Below are 18,393 nucleotides of genomic sequence, written 5' to 3' on the forward strand. Positions count from 1 at the left end.
AATAACACTAATAAGCTTAAGATTCCATATAGAAAGAGCAGAGATATAAATTATAGATAAATCATGTGAGTATCTTTGGCATTTTTTTGAAAGCACAGTTTAGATCCTCTTGTTTTTTACTTTGCTAAGTTAACATAAATAAGTCAAAAATTATAAATAAGGCTTAATTTGTTTCTTAAAAATATCAAGCAGATCTTTATTTTGATTCTAAAATAATACATAACTTGCTCTAAATTGCCAAAACTCAGTAAAGATGCAAGTAAAAATTAGAGAGCAAACAATAATCTTATAATGCAGAAATAATTGTTTTTATGTTTTATCATACGTCATATACTTTGATGAAACATAACACACAACATGTTGAAGATTATTTTATAATATACCCTCTAGTTCTATAATAATTGATTTTAAAATCTATTTTGTTAGCATTTAATTGGCTATTTTTTAATGTTGCAAACAATACCAATGAATGTTGCATAACCTCATTTTCAGACTTCTGATTGTCTTGGAAAAATCTCCTAGGAGTGCAGTTTCAAATGATATGACTTTTACTTAGTATTTGAGATATACTTGCTAAATTGTCTTCCGGAAATTTTACATCATTTCTTCTCTGCCTATAGAGAAATAAATTCTATTTGACTTGCTTTCTGGCATAAAATATAAGACAGAATATCTAAACAATTGTTTTCAGACATTGGAAATTGGGAGCTCAGCCCTGTGATTCCTGAGAAAGGAGAATTAAATAAGGAGAGCCTTATGCTCAGAGGCAATTTACAAACTATAACAATGGAAAAAATATCCTGAGTTGAAGAGCTTAAAGGATTAAACTTTGGGGAGAATGATCCACCTGCACTGTGTATGTGGATATGATTTTAGAAAAAAAGAGAACTGCACAAAGTAAGAGCTTCAAACATCTGCAAAGAACTTCAAACTCTTTAACTTAATTAGTGGAAAGTATGAAACTTCATGATGTTGAACAAAGAATGACTGTTAAGAAAAGAATGGCCAGATGGCTCCAAATTGAACAATTCCAGAACTCATAGTGGCTAGAAACTATTCATGTTTCCACCAACAAGCGTGGAGAGACCCTTGACTGCACAGAGCATCCAGTGGTGCTCCAAAAGTATCACACACCTCAGTGGTAAAGGCTTTATCATTAAAGCTACTCTAGGCCTCCCTAAAAGATTACAAAACAATTCTCAGGATGATCAGACTTCTCTACAAACAGCATCCTGCCCCAAAATAGTCTATCATCTTTAAAGGAATACAATAAAATGAATCACTCAACAACACAAGTAACAGTGTTAAAATGTCCTGTGTCCAATCAAAAATTATCAGACATGCATCCTAACTGGTTTGGCTCAGTGAATAGAGCATCAGCCTGTGGACTGTAAGGTCACAGGTTTGATTCTAGTCAAGGGCATGTACCTTGGTTGCAAGCACATCCCCAGAGGGGAGTGTGCAGGAGGTTGATGTTTCTCTCCCATTGATGTTTCTAACTCTCTATCCCTCTCCCTTCTCTATAAAAAATAAAATAAAATAAAACATATTTTAAAAATTACCAGACATGCAATGAAGCAGAAAATTGAAACTGGGAATTAGGAAAAAATTAATTAACAGGAATAGACCCATAATGATTAAATTAGCTCACAATTTTAAAGATACTATTATAAATATGTGCAATGATGTAATGGCAAAGACCTAATGAGGAGAAAATAGAAACTATAAAGCCATTTTCTCAAAAATTCCTGGTACTAGCACAAGAACAGACATATAGGCCAATGGAAGAGAACAGAGAATCCAGATATTGAGCCAAACCACTGTGCTCAATGATATTTGACAAAGGAGGAAAGAGAATACAATTGAGTCAAGACAGTCTCTTCAATAAATGGTGTTGGAAAATTGGACAGATACATGCACACACACACACACACACACACAAAAAAAAAAAAATGAAACTAGACCATTAACTTACATTATACACAGAAATAAACTCAAAATGGATAAGTTAGTTGTAAGATGGGAAACCATAAAAATCTTAGAAGGATCCATAGGCACCAAAATAGCAGATATATGCTATAGAAATATCTTTACCAATACAGCTCCCAGGATAATGGAAACTAAAGAGAAAATAAACTAATGGGGCTACATCAAAAGAAAAAGCTTCTGCACAGCAAAAGAAACCATCAGCTGGAACCGGTTTGGCTCAGTGGATAGAGTGCTGGCCTGTGGACTGGAAGATCCTAAGTTTGATTCTGGTCAAGGGCATGTACCTTGGTTGCGGGGCACATCCCTAGTGGGGGCTGTGCAGGAGGCAGCTGGTCGATGTTTCTCTCTCATCAGTGTTTCTAGCTCTCTATCCATCTCCCTTCCTCTTTATAAAAAAAATCAATAAAATATATTTTTAAAAAAAGAAACCATCAATAAAACAAGAAAGCCCACTTCATGGCAGAACATATTTGTCAATGCTATCTCTGATAAGGGTTTAAGCTTCACAATTTATAGAGAACTCATACAACTTAACAAAAGAAAAATAAACAATGCAATCAAAAAATGGGTCAAAGAAATAAATAGAAACTTTTGGAAAGAGGACATACAGAAGGCAAGAGACATATGAAAACATGCTCAAAGTTGCTAATCATCTGAGAGATGCAAATCAAAACAACAATGAGGTACCATCTTACACCTCTCAGAATGGCTATCACCAACAAATCAATAAAGAACAAGTGCTGGCAAGGATGCAGAGTAAAAGGAACCTTCATGCATTGCTGGTGAGAATGCAGATTGATGCAGCTACTGTGGAAAAGAGTATGGAGTTTCCTTAAACATGGAACTTCCATTTGACCCAGTGATCCCACTTCTAGGAAAATATCATAAGAAACCAGAAACTCCAATCTGAAAGGATAAATACATCCTATGTTTATAGCAGCACAATTCATCATAAATAAGATTTGGAAACAGCCAAAGTGCCCATCAACAGATGAGTGGATTAGAAAACTATGGTGCATCTACACAATGGAATACTACACTGCTGTAAAAAAGAAGAAGAAAAAAATTCTTACCATTCACAACAGCATGCATGGACGTGGAGAGAATTATGGGAAGGGAAATAAGGTAGCCAGAGAAAGATAAACATCACATGATATATCTCACTCATTTGTGGAATATAATGAACAATATAAACTGATGAACAAAAATAGAACCAGAGACATAGAAGCATCGAACAGACTGTCCAACTTAGGAGGGAAGGTGGGATAAGAAATCAACCAAAGGATTTGTATGCATGCATATGAGCATAACCAATGGACAAAGGAGACTCTTGTAACACTTTAAACAATAAATAATTTAAATTAATAACTAATATTTAGAATGTTAAAAATATTAGAAGTTTCAAATAGAACTTCTAGGAATGAAAAATAAAAAGTTAGAAATGAAAATTTTACTGGGTAATATTTACATTAAAACAGATATTGCAGAATAAACCATTGGCTAACTGAAAGACATAGAAAGAGAAAATATACAAACATAAATATAAAAGAGATTGAAAAACAGCTTTGGTGACCTGAATATATCTATATCTATATCATCTATATCTATATCTATATCTATATCTATATCTATATCTATGTCTATGTCTATGTCTATGTCTATGTCTATGTCTATGTCTATTTCTATGTCTATATCTATATCTATGTCTATATCATCTACATATATCTATATATCTATATCATCTATATCTATACCTAAACCTATATCTAATCATCTATGTCTATCTATCCTATATCTCTATGAATATTTATGACATATATGTTGAATGCCAGAAGGAAAGAAAAGTGAAGGAAGGAGATGCAAAATATTTGAAGATAACAATAAATGCCAAATTAGTTGTATGTGTTTTTAGAATTTGGTGAATATTATAAACTGACAGATACAAGAAATTCAACAAAATTCAAGCATAATAAACACAAACGATGTCACATAATAATCAAATTGATTAAATATGTGCTACCAATAGAATAAATAAAAACAGCCAAAGATATATGACACATGCATATAGAAGATAATGGATAAGAAGAAACAGTTTTCTTGAGAGATGATAAGGGAAAATATACTTAAAATGATGAAAGAAAAAGAAACATATTGGCCTAATATTCTATATATAAAAAAATATCTTTTAAGAATAAAAGCTAGCTGAAATAACTTTGGCTCAGTGGATATAGAGTGTCGGCCTGTGGACTGAAAGGTCCCAGGTTCGATTCCAGTCAAGGGCATGTACTTTGGGTTGCGGGCACATCCCCAATGGGAGGGGTGCAAGAGGCAGCTGATCGATTATTCTCTCTCATTGATGTTTCTAATTCTCTATCCCTCTCTCTTCCTCTCTGTAAAAAATCAACAATAATATATATAAATATAAATATATATATATATATATATTTAAAAGAATAAAAGCTAAATAAAGACTTTTTCAAGCAAATAATGAAGGAATTTATTGAGATAAGAACCACAATGAAATATTCAAGGGCACTTTTTAGGCACTAGAAAAGTTAAACTTGAGTCTACACAAAGGAACAAAGAGCATAAAATGGTAAATATGTAGGTCAATGTAAGAAAATATTTTTCATGTTTAATATAATTGAAAATGATTCACTAATTAAAGGAAATATAATAGCATTGTATTGTGATTTATAACATCCTATATAATAAAATCGTAAAATGCTAAGTGTCTGTACATCCAGTCGGCCATTCAACCAATCAAAACATAATTTGCTAATGATATGCTAAGACCACTCAACCACTTGTCATGATGTGCATTGACCACCAGGGGGCAGGCACTCTGACCAATAGATTAGCTTGCTGCTGGTTTCCAGCTGATTGGGACTGAGCGAGATGGGCTGAATATACCCTGGAGCCCTACTGCAGCCCCACCCCAACTGGCCAACCTCCTGCATACCTCTCCAGACCCAATTGTGCTCCAGTGAGGCCTCTTGGCCTGGCCTGAGCCCTCTCACAATCCAGGCTGAGGGACTTCCGCCACCCCCAAGTGCACAAATTTTTGCATGAGGCCTCCAGTATCTAATAATACATGAATGGTATCAGCATTACAAAGGACAGGAAGAAGGAAAGGTATTGTGCTGTTATAATTTTCTTATATGTGAAATTGTATATTAGAAAGTATAGGATAAAGAAACTTTTTTTTTTTTTTTTACTCTCCTGGGTGCAGTAGCTGAGTGTTAAACTGACAAAACATAGTATAACAAGAGTAAAAAAATAGATTTGGATGTATATACCTACATATATATATGTCCTTACAAAGGACTATGATTTCAGGACGAAGTTAGAATTTGAGGCTTATATAACATCTTGGGCTGGACAGAGGAAAAGGGGTTTGAGATTTCTATGGGGAGGAAGGTAAATTATGGTAAGATGAGAGGAGGAATCTATAATAATAAGAATAATATGCTAATTAGACCAGACAGCCAAACAACCTTCCAGATATCCTTCCGATGATTTTCCAAACAAAGCTGGGGAATTTCATGCATCAGGCCTCTAGTTGTATTATAAATTAAGGGTTACTTAGTGTGTTCTTTATTCAGATATGTCATGTCAGGTGCTAAGAGTTGTCTTTAAAGAATTTTTTTTCCCTACTAAGGAAGAAATAGACACTAGTACAAATGTTAACATGTCCTGCTTTTAAGCAGACAGTGCAAAGATAGAAAACTATTTGACTTCCACTCAAAACAATCCTTTTATAGATTTCTCCCAGTTCAGCTTATTATTTTGGTCTCTTCAGAGGAAAGCAGGGATACTAGAAACATTCTAAATTAATAATGTCCCGTATCCTCTTTATTAATTTTATTTTAAAGACTTTAGGAGAAAGATAAAATTTTGTTATATTATGTTATGTTTTTAATCAACATCAAGTGTTTATTGAACTAGAGGCCCGGTGCACGAAAATTCATGCTTTTGGGGGGATACCTCATCCCATCCTGCATCCTCTAGCAGTCTGGGACCACTCAGGGGATGTCCACCTGCTAGCTTCAGTCTGTCCCCTGAGGGATCAGGCCTAAACTGGCAGGCAGGCATCCCTTGGCACCCAGAGAGCCCTGGAACCCTCAGGAGATGTCCAACTGATGGTTTAGCCTAAGCAGCCAGTTGGACATCCTTAGAGCTGCCGAGGAGGCGAAAGAGGCTCCTGCCACTGCTACTGTGCTAGCAACTGTCAGCTCTGCTTGTGGCTTAGCAGAACTCCCCCTGTGGGAGTGCACTGACCACCAGGGGGCAGCTCCTGTGTTAAGCATTTGCATCCTGGTGGTCAGTGCTCATCATAGCAACTGGTTGTTCCTGGTCGTTGTTCTGCTGTTAGGGTCAATTGCATATTACTCTTTTATTATATAGAATGCTTATAAATCTGGCAAACCTGAAAGCAACACATGCTCTAAATGTGTGCCTTGAGAGTTGGAAGACAGACCCATGTTTGCACAGCATATTTCTTAAAATATTAAGGAAATATTAATTGTATTTAAGAAGATTAAAGGTTTTAGAAGAGAGGTGAGGGACAAATTGAAATAAGTACTCAAGTTAATTTTAGCAATGGCATATCTATAATATTTCAATTCTTATGTTTATTCAGTCTTAAAATTCCTCACATATTCTGAGCCCTTCATTGCTTAAGGTGATCAGATACCATATTTTCCAGTGTTACCCTGGAATTTAAAAAAAATATATATTTGTAATATTTGTTTTATTTATTATTTTAGAGAGCAAGGAAGAGAGAGATAAAAACATTGATGAGAGAGGAATCTATGAATCTGCTGCCTCCTACTCTCCCCCTACAGGGGATTGAGCCTGCAACCCAGACATGTGCCCTGACCAGGAACCAAACCAATGACCTCTTGGTTCATGGGTTGATGCTCAACCACTGAGCCACATAGACCCGTCTTCCTGTTTGTTTGTTTTTTTCTTTTTTTCTTTCTTTCATTATTTTCTCCCTATTAAGCTTATTATTTTTTTAAAATCCATCTAGAAAAGTTATGTTTGTCTCACTTCAATTGTTCTCTTTTTCCCCTCATTTTTGTAACTATAGAAAGAGAGCAGCTGTTCGTTTTAGAGAAAGTCTATTTTAGGTAGTAGCTACTTGTGGGGGAAGGTTGGAGACTTTAATCCTTTTTCTCCTTCTCTATAACAATGCTAGCCTAGGCAGGTGGTCAGCTGTGGAAGCAGAAGAAAACATTCTCAGTAGAAAGTAGTGGCCCATTATGATGTTGAACAAAAGTAGTTTTCCTGGAATCATTTTTCTAGGAAACCTTGTTATGCCATATTTTTACTTTATTTAAAGAGGAAGAAGGAGGACAAGGAGGAAAAAGAGGAGAAAGAGAAGGAGGAGAAGGAGGAAGGAGAAGAACAAGAAGGAAATTTAAAGAATAAAGTGGATAGAAGAAAGGGAAGAAAAATAAAAAAGAGCTACAAAATTAAAGGTAACAATGCAATATACTTCCTAAGTTGACCAAGACACTCTGTTAATTTTAATAAGTGATCATTATAATTACTGTATTTATTTTGGACACATTCATCTATTATTAATGTTTCAAGATGAGTAAGAGGAATTGAATGTTTCTAAAGACAATGAGAAGCCTGCTCTTTGATCTCAACTTTACCTTAGAAGCTGTTACCCCCTGAGTAGCTGCTGATGGCTTTTGTTTAGTGTTCAACAAATTCCCACAGCACCTTTGGCGTTATTTATTAATTCATTTAGTTATTTATTTGGGTTTATAGTGAAGAAGCTGAATGACTAGGCTGTACTAGCAAAATATTATCAAATTCGTTTCTGTTTCAGATCATTCTTTGTTATGGGGATGAAACTTCTGTATCCTGAATTGGTCATTTCAGGGTGTTCAGAGGGAAAACGTGTATCTCCAGCTTAATAATACTGTGTAAACATTTTCACTGCATTTTAAAAAGATAACATTGTATTATTATACTATTGCCTTCTTTCTATTAAACGTTGGTGTTCTAGAGTTTTAACTGTAGATTTCCCCCCCAACTTTATTGTACATTTTCAAATTGTCTTGAAATTTCACATGCAACACATGCTCTAAATGTGTTGAGTTCACCATTCTATTCTATAACAGGATGTTAGCATGCACATGCCTTATATTCCTTTCCTTTAGTGATGGCCTTAGGGTTTCTCTTGAGGGAGTTTTGCCTGAGTTTGTTGAACAATGGATTGCTATATATAAATGAGTCAAGTGTGTGTGTGTGTGTGTGTGTGTGTGTGTGTGTGTACACGCGCATGCACAGGCTCTTCATTTTATAGTTTCAGGATGATGCCTGTAGAAATAGGGTTCTTCCACCGAGTCTCAAGAAAAGCATTTTGGAGTCCCACACATGGAGGGATAATCTCAAGATTTATTGGAGCGAAAACAAAGGACCACCCCCAGCTGCCTGCTGTCTCATCCAGGACCAGGTGGCTCAGGTCCGTCTCTCTGTGGTAGAATTCCAGCTCCTGGGGCCTCAGACCTGCACTTGTTCTCACCAAGCCCAGAAGAAGGGCCAGGTCCCAGAGATGCTGCACATCAGAAGTTTCTACAGTTTAGTTCAGTCCATGCCAAAGTTTAGCCCACTCTCTGCCTACTGCCAGCCAACTTAGTCTCTGTTCCAGGCTCTGCTCTGGCCAGTGCTGAGCAGCCAAACCTAGGCCCATGCTCGACCCCCAGGGCTGCTCCAGAGAGAGTGTCTATGAACGAACATGCAAATGAACAAACGAACCTGGAGCTTTTTGCTAAGTTTTGATTACCTTGTTACCAATGAAAGTGGGGGAACCTTTTTCCCACTGAGTTCTGAGGGTTGGGTCCTTATGATATCTTGAGAAAAAGAATCCTCAAAGACTCACGGGAGAAAGTGGTCTTTATTTGTGTGGAATTGCTTCCCTTGGTGTGTCACGTCCCATTTCTCTTAATCTCCTTCTGGAAGATGTGCACTTGAGGTTCCAGCAGAGCTAAGAGCAAAGCCAGCTTGTAAAGTTTCCGTTCCCTACAGACGGATTCATTTGCCTCTCAGCATAACCATTATTGCTTGCCTCATTTTCAGTTCTTGTTAACTGTATTTCTTGTATCACATGATCTCACTCATCTAGGGGAAATAATGAACAACATAAACTGATGAACAAAAACAAGAAAGCATTAATCAGACCGTCAAACCTCAGAGGGAAGGTTGCGGGGGGGCGTGGGGAGGTGGTGTCAACCGAAGGCAGTATGCATGCATATAAGTCTAACCAGTGGTCAGGGACCACAGGAGGGTGGAGGCATGCATGGGGAGGGGTGGGGGATAGGAATAGGGGGATGAGGACAAACATGTGATATCTTAATCAATAAAGAAATTTTTTTTTTAAGTTTCTGTTCCACGGTGGAGTTGAATCCTTAGTAACATCAGGCCAGTCTTAGTCCCTTAGTTCATTTTGTGGGACCCTCACATGGCTATGGGAGTAGGGACAAATGCAGAGGAGCCAGGAGAGGATGCCCCCTGCAACCACAGTCCCAAAAGTCTCACAGACCAAGAGAAGGAACTCAGTTGTTTAGGAGTTCTGTATCTCAGATCTTCCTCTGCTCGCAGTGACCATGCCCACTTTGGCCAATGACCTATTCCCAGGTGTGACGGATAGACAGGCACCTTCACTGTTACCCAGACTTCCCTGGGCATGCACCGTTTCTTCCTCTGTCCAGTCCTTTCCCTGAGCCAGGGAAAGACTGGTGGTACCCTGGGGAGTGTTCAATCCCAGCTTCCTGGCAAAGCTGCACAGATGTCATGCCTATAAATTGTGGCCTTTCCTTTGCTCCTTTCCAGTTCTTAATAACTGGGTTCATTACAATGGTGTCAAAATTATGTTGGGCCAAAACCGGTTTGGCTCAATGGATAGAGCTTAGGCTTGGGGACTGAAGGGTCCTGGGTTCGATTCCGGTCAAGGGCATGTGCCTTGGTTGCGGGCATATCCCCGGTGGGGGGTGTGCAGGAGGCAGCTGATCGATGACTCTCTCTCATCGATGTTTCTGACTCTCTATCTCTCTCCCTTCCATTCTGTACAAAATCAATAAAATATATTTTTAAAAAAATTATGTTGGATTTGTGAAAGAACAGGCTTTCTTTCAAAGGATCCATTCTCTTTCCTGGCTCTCTGTGGGCTTGTGCTGGTCCTTCCCCCTGTGTATGTGCCCAGCAATGGACTTGCCCTTTTGTTCATTCTTCCTCCCCCAGTAATCTGGGGAAATGGCCAGTTGTTCCCTTGGGCTATTGGAAAGCCAGTTCTTCCAGGCTCCTGGGGATCAGAGTGCCTTGGGCTAAGGAGGGGCTTTCCTCTGGGGTGTCTGGAAGCTATAGGTTCCTAGTTAATTTGGCCTAATGAGATGTCTGCTCTCTTCCTTTAATATCTAGCTAGCTGCCTCTGCCTACAATAATATTATTAAATATACATTTAAATTTTAACTACTTTTTCTTTTTCAAATTACCCGTAGCTACCACAATGAGCCTTTCCAATGTCAGTAGACTCACGTTGATGAGGCTGAATTTGCTAACAAGAGTTTATCAATTTAAGCCAAGATTTCATGGGATCCTCCTAAAAGTGCGTAAGTCACTGTGCCCTATGATTACAAGCTTGGATTTAGTGTTCTAATACCCAGTCCTGACACAATCTTAAACAATATTGTTCCCAGCAGCAAATTAGAGTGCTTTCATGGTAAGAGGGGAGGAAACATTTGTCCTTGTTTCCTTCTAGTTTCTTTGCCTCTCCTAATATAAATTGGCATAAGACAGATTAGCAGCAGGAGATGAATTTAATTACAAGAGCCCCATAAGAATATGAGGCCTGAAGGGCAGCCAGGTAAGTGAGGTTTATATAGCATTCCGAGCTATAAAAGGATGTAAGAGAATACAAAGGGGAAGAAGGTCATTTGTAGGAGGGCAAAGGAGGTGTGTGGGAAACAAAGGTTGCCCTATAATACAGGTAAGTTTCTTTGGTTAAAAGTTATCTCTGGTAACAGCTCTCTTTGTGGTACAAGCCCTCTTTTCAATATGAATTTCAGCAGCTGAGGGGCGGGGAGAGGTGAAGAGCTTTTTCTGAATCTCCTCATGCCCAAGTGGCACAGTTTGGAATAGCCTGTTCTGAACCCTATCAGTAGTATCACTCCTGCCTGACTTCCACTTTGGCACCTCTGTGTCTGTTATTTTTAGATGAGTCATTGTCTTTATTATGTGAATGAATAACCCACAAAGCATCAGTAGTTGTTAAGCAACTCTGGTGGGTGTGTGTATGTGTGTTAACATATAATTAAATAGTTTCTTGGCTTCTTTAATTAATAAAACTGTAGTGGAAAGATCATTAAAATGATAATACTCTTCCTGCCATTAATTATGACTTATCTTTTTTTTCCTTGTTAATGGATGCTTATTACTACTGAAAGTTACTTTCTCCATCAGTATTGGCTTTCATAAGATTCTGTATGAAATTTTAGGAGGAGGGTAAAAGAGAGGGAATTAAAAGTTTAGTTAATAGTATTGGAAGAATACTTTTGCCTAATAGTCAGTCAATTCTAATACAAGGCACTGAGTAGGCCTTAATATTTTTTTAATCCAAGTTTTGCTATTATGTTCACATACATGGATGAATAAATATGATTATGTGCATATTCGATTCAACTATTTAGAATTACAGTATAAGTGTATTTGGGGATGTCAGAGAAGCTTGAGTAATTGAACTAGATGTTATTCGAGGATTAATAGTCAGTGGGATGGAAAATTTGTGATGATAGTGATATTATTGAGTAGGTTTGGAACAATGAACACAGGTGAGCATAGAAATAATATGACTATGTTTTAGAAAGATCATTCTGGAAGATAGAGAGAGGATGGATTAGAGGAAAGAAATAATTAATTTACGGAGTTACTGTCTTGGCAACAGATGATAATTGCCTTACCCACAGGAAATGGAAAGTTAAGGAGGTGGATTTCAATGACATTGATAGGACCTAGTGATTATTTGGGGAATGTGGGAAGGCATATTCAAGAATAAGTTTCTGTTTAGGGCAACTGGGCAGATAATAATACTCAGATCCAAAAGAGAGGAGGTGAAATATTTTGGACCAGCATTTCCCTGCATGAGAAAATCTTCTTTAATTTACCCCTAACCATTCTTCTTATATAGTGCACTTCCCCCTCTTTCCTAGCTAACCTAGCTATCTTATTTAGCAGCTATTGGGATTAGAAAATCTAAGCCTAGGAATTCTGTCTATAGCCAACCAACAGTGAATGATAATTAAAGGTTGTCTTTCACCAGGTGAGTTTCTCAGGTGATAAGAGGTACCTTCAGAAATAATTACCTTCCTTGTAAGAAGACACTTCTCCCTTCTCCATTTTATTTATTTAAATCATCTTTATTATTAAAAGTATTACAGGTGTCCTCTTTTTTCGCCACTGACCCCCTCCACCAAGCTCCCATGCCTTCCCTAGGACTTCACTACAACATTTTCTGTCCATGGGTTACGCATCTAAGTTCTTTGGTTGATTTTTTCCCATACCCCAACCCCTGCCTCAGCTTTTAAATTCCTCAGTCTGTTCCATGCTTTCATGTTTTTGAATCTATTTTTTGTCAGTTTATTTTGTTGATTAGATTCTGCATATTAGTGAGATCATGTTATACTTGTCTTTCTCTGACTGGCTTATTTCACTTAGCCTAATACTCTCCAGGTCCCTCCATGTTGTCTCAAAGGGCAAGAGATCCTTCTATTTTACAGTGGCATAGTATTCCATGGTGTAAATGTACAACAGCTTTTCTTTTTTATTTTATGTCTTATTTATTTTATATTGATAAATCTTTATTGTTCAGATTATTACAGTTGTGCCTCTCCCCCCCCATAGCTCCCTCCACCCAGTTCCCAACCCAACATCTGCCCTTACCGCCCCCCCCCCCCAACTGTCCTCATCCATAGATGTGCGATTTTTGTCCAGTCCCTTCCCTCAACCTCCACACCTCTTTCCCTTTGAGAATTGTCAGTCCACTCCCTTTCTCTGCCCCTTATTCTATTATATTCATCAGTTTATTCTATTCATCAGATTTTTTATTCACTTGATTTTTAGATTCACTTGTTGATAGATATGTATTTATTGCTCATAATTTTTATATTTACTTTTTTCTTCTTCTTCCTCTTCTTAAAGAATACCTTTCAGCATTTCATACAATACTGATTTGGCAGTGATGAACTCCTTTAGCTTTTTCTTATCTGTGTAGCTCTTTATCTGACCTTCAATTTTGAGTGATAGCTTTGCTGGGTAGAGTAATCTTGGTTGTAGGTTCTTGCTATTCATCACTTTGAATATTTCTTGCCACTCCTGTCTGGCCTGCATAGTTTCTGTTGAGAAATCAGCTGACAATTCTATGGGTGCTCCCTTGTAGGTAATTAACTGTTTTTCTCTTGCTGTTTTTAATATTTTCTCTTTGTCTTTTGCTCTTGGCATTTTATTTTATTTATTTTTAAAAAAAATATATATTTTATTGACTTTTTACAGTGAGGAAGGGAGAGAGAGGGATAGATAGTTAGAAACATTGATGAAAGAGAAACATCGATCAGCTGCCTCCTGCACACCCCCTACTGGGGATGTGCCTGCAACCAAGGTACATGCCCTTGACCAGAATCAAACCTGGGACCTTTTCAGTCCACAAGCCGACGCTCTATCCACTGAGCCAAACCGGTTTTGGCTGCTCTTGGCATTTTAATTATGATGTGTCTTGGTGTGATCCTCTTTAATTTCTTTTGTTTGGGGTTCTCTGTGCTTCCTGGACTTGTAAATCTATTTCTTTCACAGGTGGGGGAAGTTTTCTGTCATTATTTCTTCAAATAGGTTTTCAGTATCTTGCTCTCTCTCTTCTTTTGGCACAGCCATAATTTGGATGTTGGTATGCTTTAAATTGCCCCAGAGGCTCATATCTTCATATTTTTGGATTCTTTTTGCTTTTTGCTTTTCTGGTTGGGTGTTTTATACTTCTTTGTATTTCAAATCTTTGACTTGATTCTTGCAATCCTCTAGTCTGCTGTTGGATCTCTGTATATTATATTTTATTTAAGTCAGTGTATGCTTAATTTCTAGTTGGTCCTTTTTCATATCCTCGAGTGTCTTGCTAAATTTACTGGCCTTTTCTAGAAAATTCTTGAAAAACCTTATAACCATGTTTTTGAACTCTATATCCAGTTGTTTGCTTTCCTCCATTTCTTTCATTTGTGACTTATTTCATGGTTTCCACATTTTGGCTGCTTCCCTGAGTTGATAGAGTGGCTTTGTGTGCTAGGTGTCCTATAGGGCCCAGTTGCTCAGCCTCCTCAGTTACCTGAGGTGAACACTCTTGGTGCACCCCTTTGTGGGCTGTGTACACAGTCTTGTTGTAGTTAAGCCTTGATTGTTGTTGGTATCACTGGGAGAAATTGACCTCCAGGCCAATTGGCTGTGAGGATCATTTGTGTGTATGCTGGAAGAACTTTTGTGCTAGAGACACCCTTATGAGACAAGATTTGCAAAAGCCTCTGTGCTCAGCTTGGATGGGGCAGAGTCTCAGGGCAGAGCAGACAGCCTTGGCTTCCCCTCAGTCCTGCTCTAAGAGGCCCTTGGTCTCAGTGTCCAACAATAATCACTGTGGGATCAGGCCTCGACAGGCAGTCAGACATCCCTCTCACAATTCACGACTGCTAGATCCAAACCACTTGCCTGCCTGCCTGCTTGATTGCCCCTAACCACTTCTGCCTGCCAGCCTGATCACCCCTAACCACTCCTCTGCCAGCCTGAATGATGCCTAACTACTCCACTGCTGGCCTGATTGCCCCTAACTGTCCTCCCCTGTCAGCCTGGTCAACCACAACTGCCCTCCCCTGCAGGCCTTCTCCCTCTCAACTGCCCTCCCCTGCTGACTTGGTCACCCTTAAAAACCTTCCCCTGCCATCCTGGTTGCCCCTGACAGCCCTCCTCTGCCAGCCTGATCATCCACAACTGCCCTCCCCTGCTGGCCATCTTGTGTCCATCTGGGGGCAGCCATCTTTGACCACATAGGGGTGGCCACACCTTGTGTGTTGAAGTGACAATCAATTTGCATATTATCACTTTATTATCCTAATAATGCCATTATTATTTTTTCAAATTTTCATCTATAGATTCACTTGAAAAATCAAGTGAATTTATTATTATTTTTTCAAATTTTCATCTATAGATTCACTTGAAAAATCAAAACTAAATATTTCAACAACTACCCACAATTTTAAATTGCAATATGCTTTCTTCCTCTTGTGCAGTTTAGGTAGAACCTTCAAACAGAATAATAAATAATGCATTTGTAACATTTTCCTTTGCCCACATTCTTCCTGGAGTGTGCTTTAGAAGGTTGGAAACATAATAGGTGATGTGGTTAAATACTTTATATTTTTTCATCTAAGTTGTTTTCTTTTTAAATGTGCTCAGTCAGACCCAGCTGGTGTGACTCAGTGGTTGAGCATCGACCTATGAACCAGGAGTTCACAGTTTAATTCCTGGTCAGGGCATATGTCTGGGTTGCAGGCTCCATCTCCAGTATGGAGTGTGCAGGAGGCAGATGCAGCTATTCAATGATTCTTTCTCATTGTTGATATTTCTATCTCTCTCTATTTATCCATTCCTCTCTGAAATCAATAAAAATATATTTTTAAAAAATGTGCTCAGTAATTTTATAGTAGCCTCAAAATGCATTCAAAGACATATCCAGTCTCATAGACTTCCTTTCCACGATTCATAAAATGTTGATAATTTTAATAATTAGTTTCCTTTTCACCATTCAGTGAAGCTTCTCTGCCTAAAGCTATCATGCCCTCTTTGTGTGTGTGAGTATGTTGCTAAAAACAAGATCAACCAAGTAAATCTAATTATCTAATTGGCAATATTAAGCAATTCATGCATGGCGCAGGATCCCATCTAGCAACTAGAAGGGCTCTCTGAGGGGTTGTACAAAATGAAAGTTTTTGTAGGAAGAAGGGTAGAGCAAGGGAACTATTAACAAAATAAGATAACTTATTATTTTTTGCTCAAGACATCTTGTTTTAGGGGTGGTTCCAGAGGAAAAACAAGGGTTTTGTCATACAGATTGCTTCTTTCTATGAGGGATAGAGAGGGTTCATGGGACAGATTACCTCATTGGTATTGACAAGAAATTTCCAGACTGATGCATTAGAATTACGTTTCTGGGAAGGACTGAAAAATCGTTAAGGCTAAGTATTAAAAATTTACTTTTGGTAAATGGGCTTGAGCTCAAGTGACTCGATTTCGGCCAGTGGCTTTCTCTATCAGTGTATTTAAAGTGATGCATTTATTTTATTTTTTCTTTCATTTACTTGTATCTTTGAATCCTTTTTTGAAAAATTTCATAATTATCCTCATTCCTTTATCCTTGTAGCTCTTAATAATTTGCTCATGCAGATGAATTTCTAAATTCTATCATTTTAATTTCCTGGAATAGATTCTTTAACTCACCCTTTCTGATGATGGTAATTTTATTCATCTTTACAAAATCTGTTGAAGGCATAGTATGTAGTAGTAACTGTGCTAGGTGCTAGAGACACAGTGATGGGCAGAGAAATGATCTCTGACCTACAGATTGCAAGGGCAGAAGTCATTAAGCAGTGCATACAATACAGTGTGATGGTGAGAGAAGTTCCCTGTTGTTAAGGGACACCTGGAAAGTACAAAGAAGAGACTGTGGGAGGAGCAAATTTTCCCCTGCCTTTAAGGTTCTCCTGGCTGGTCTAATAAAGAGACATGAGACAGATTAGCAAGAGAAGATAACCAAATTTAATACATCCGTATGTGTGGCAAACCCACATACATGAGATAGTCCAAGACCCCACATGCAGGAGAGATTTAGAGATAGAGAGGGGTATCAGGTATATAAGATATTATGAGCCAGGAATGAGGAAATGAACCTTAGGGGCTTAAAGAGTCATTATAGGATGGTAAAAAGAACAGATGTTTAGTAAATAAAAGTTTGCCCTGTCATATAGGTAGGTCAAAAAGGTTATCAGTGATAATCAAGGCCTCTAATTCAAATTCTTCTAGGCAGTTAAGGTTGGGGGACATAAATTTCCCTTGATCCTGCAGATCAAGTATCCTTCAGCTCAAAACAATCTACATACCACAGAAGCACATCTTTGGGGTGATTCATTCTGGGCCCTACAAAACCTCAACCAAGAGGAGGATCAAGAAGATTCCTTGCATATGAATTAGGCAAAGGGGAAGTGATGAAGAAACATGTTTCCAGGCATTAAAGGCCAGAGAGAGACAAATGGAGTGTGGGGGCAATGACACAAAGGAACTAGAGGGGAAAACTGTGGGGAGGAAGAGAGAGAGAGAGAAGGTACTTTATTCGTATTGAAACTGTGTCAATATAGCTGAATGTATGTTCAGCAACACAAACATTTGATGTTTCTGATGTTCATATTTTTTACATTTTTCTTTGGCTCAGATAGAGAACTCTATTCTACTTTCATAATGACTTCCTACATGCCATAATTCAGTTGTTAGATAATGAGAGCTTTACAGGTGTTACTTTATAGGTGCCTAGGGCAGATATGTAAATACATGAGCAAGTTTGTCATAATGAGTGAGGATTGATATGTGTGTTTCTTCTCTTATGGGGAAGTCAAAATGTGTTGATTACAATGTTTTATTGGCAAATATTCAATTTCAGGCTACTTTTGGTGACCTATATAGTACGGTATATATGTTAACATCATGCAATTGTACTAGGCAAAGAAGTAAGCTATTATGAAGTGAACCACAGCCATCACTTTAAATCACATATTTGTGGTACTAAAATGATTGAATGAACCTTAGGTAATAAATGGTCCAGCTCCCTCATTGAACAGATTGGGAAACTGAGACACAGGGTCGTAATGAAAGGGAGGACTCTAAATTAACTCTGATGAGAATCTGCTAATGTTCTGTTTGTCTTCATTTCTTATACTTTTGAGAAAACTTGTCTAGGTGTTTGCCCTTTTTATTGTTGACATAACTTATGTAGTCAATCTTTCATTTAATAAGCTAGCAAATGTGGTATGCAGATATTTTTTCAAATTGAAAATAAAAGAACTGTTAAATGGTGAGGTAGTTGAGCCTTGGATTTTTTATTTTTTATATTAACTAGTCTGTTGAAAGCTAAAATTTAAGGAATTCTAGAGGGAGAAAGTAGAGATGTGTTTTTGTTTTGTTTTGCTAGTTTTAATTTTAGATGTCTAATGGGAGATAGAGCTTAAACATTATGCCTAATTTTTGTGGTCTACTTTTTCTCTCACAAATGAGTAAAGATGAATCTCCAATTTGCCCCTAATTTTTGCTAGAGAT

The 18,393-nt window shown here is 37.8% G+C and overlaps 1 protein-coding gene across 3 annotated transcripts in view; it reads left to right on the forward strand.

Moving 5' to 3' along the window:
- NAALADL2 (N-acetylated alpha-linked acidic dipeptidase like 2) overlaps positions 1–18,393 on the forward strand; it is a 1,087,185-nt gene that overhangs the window by 324,209 nt on the left and 744,583 nt on the right. The gene's annotated exons all lie outside the window — the stretch shown is intronic.

The sequence above is a fragment of the Pipistrellus hanaki genome (assembly GCF_964339955.1).
Source record: "Pipistrellus hanaki genome assembly, chromosome: 2".
NCBI classification, from domain to species: Eukaryota; Metazoa; Chordata; class Mammalia; order Chiroptera; family Vespertilionidae; genus Pipistrellus; species Pipistrellus hanaki.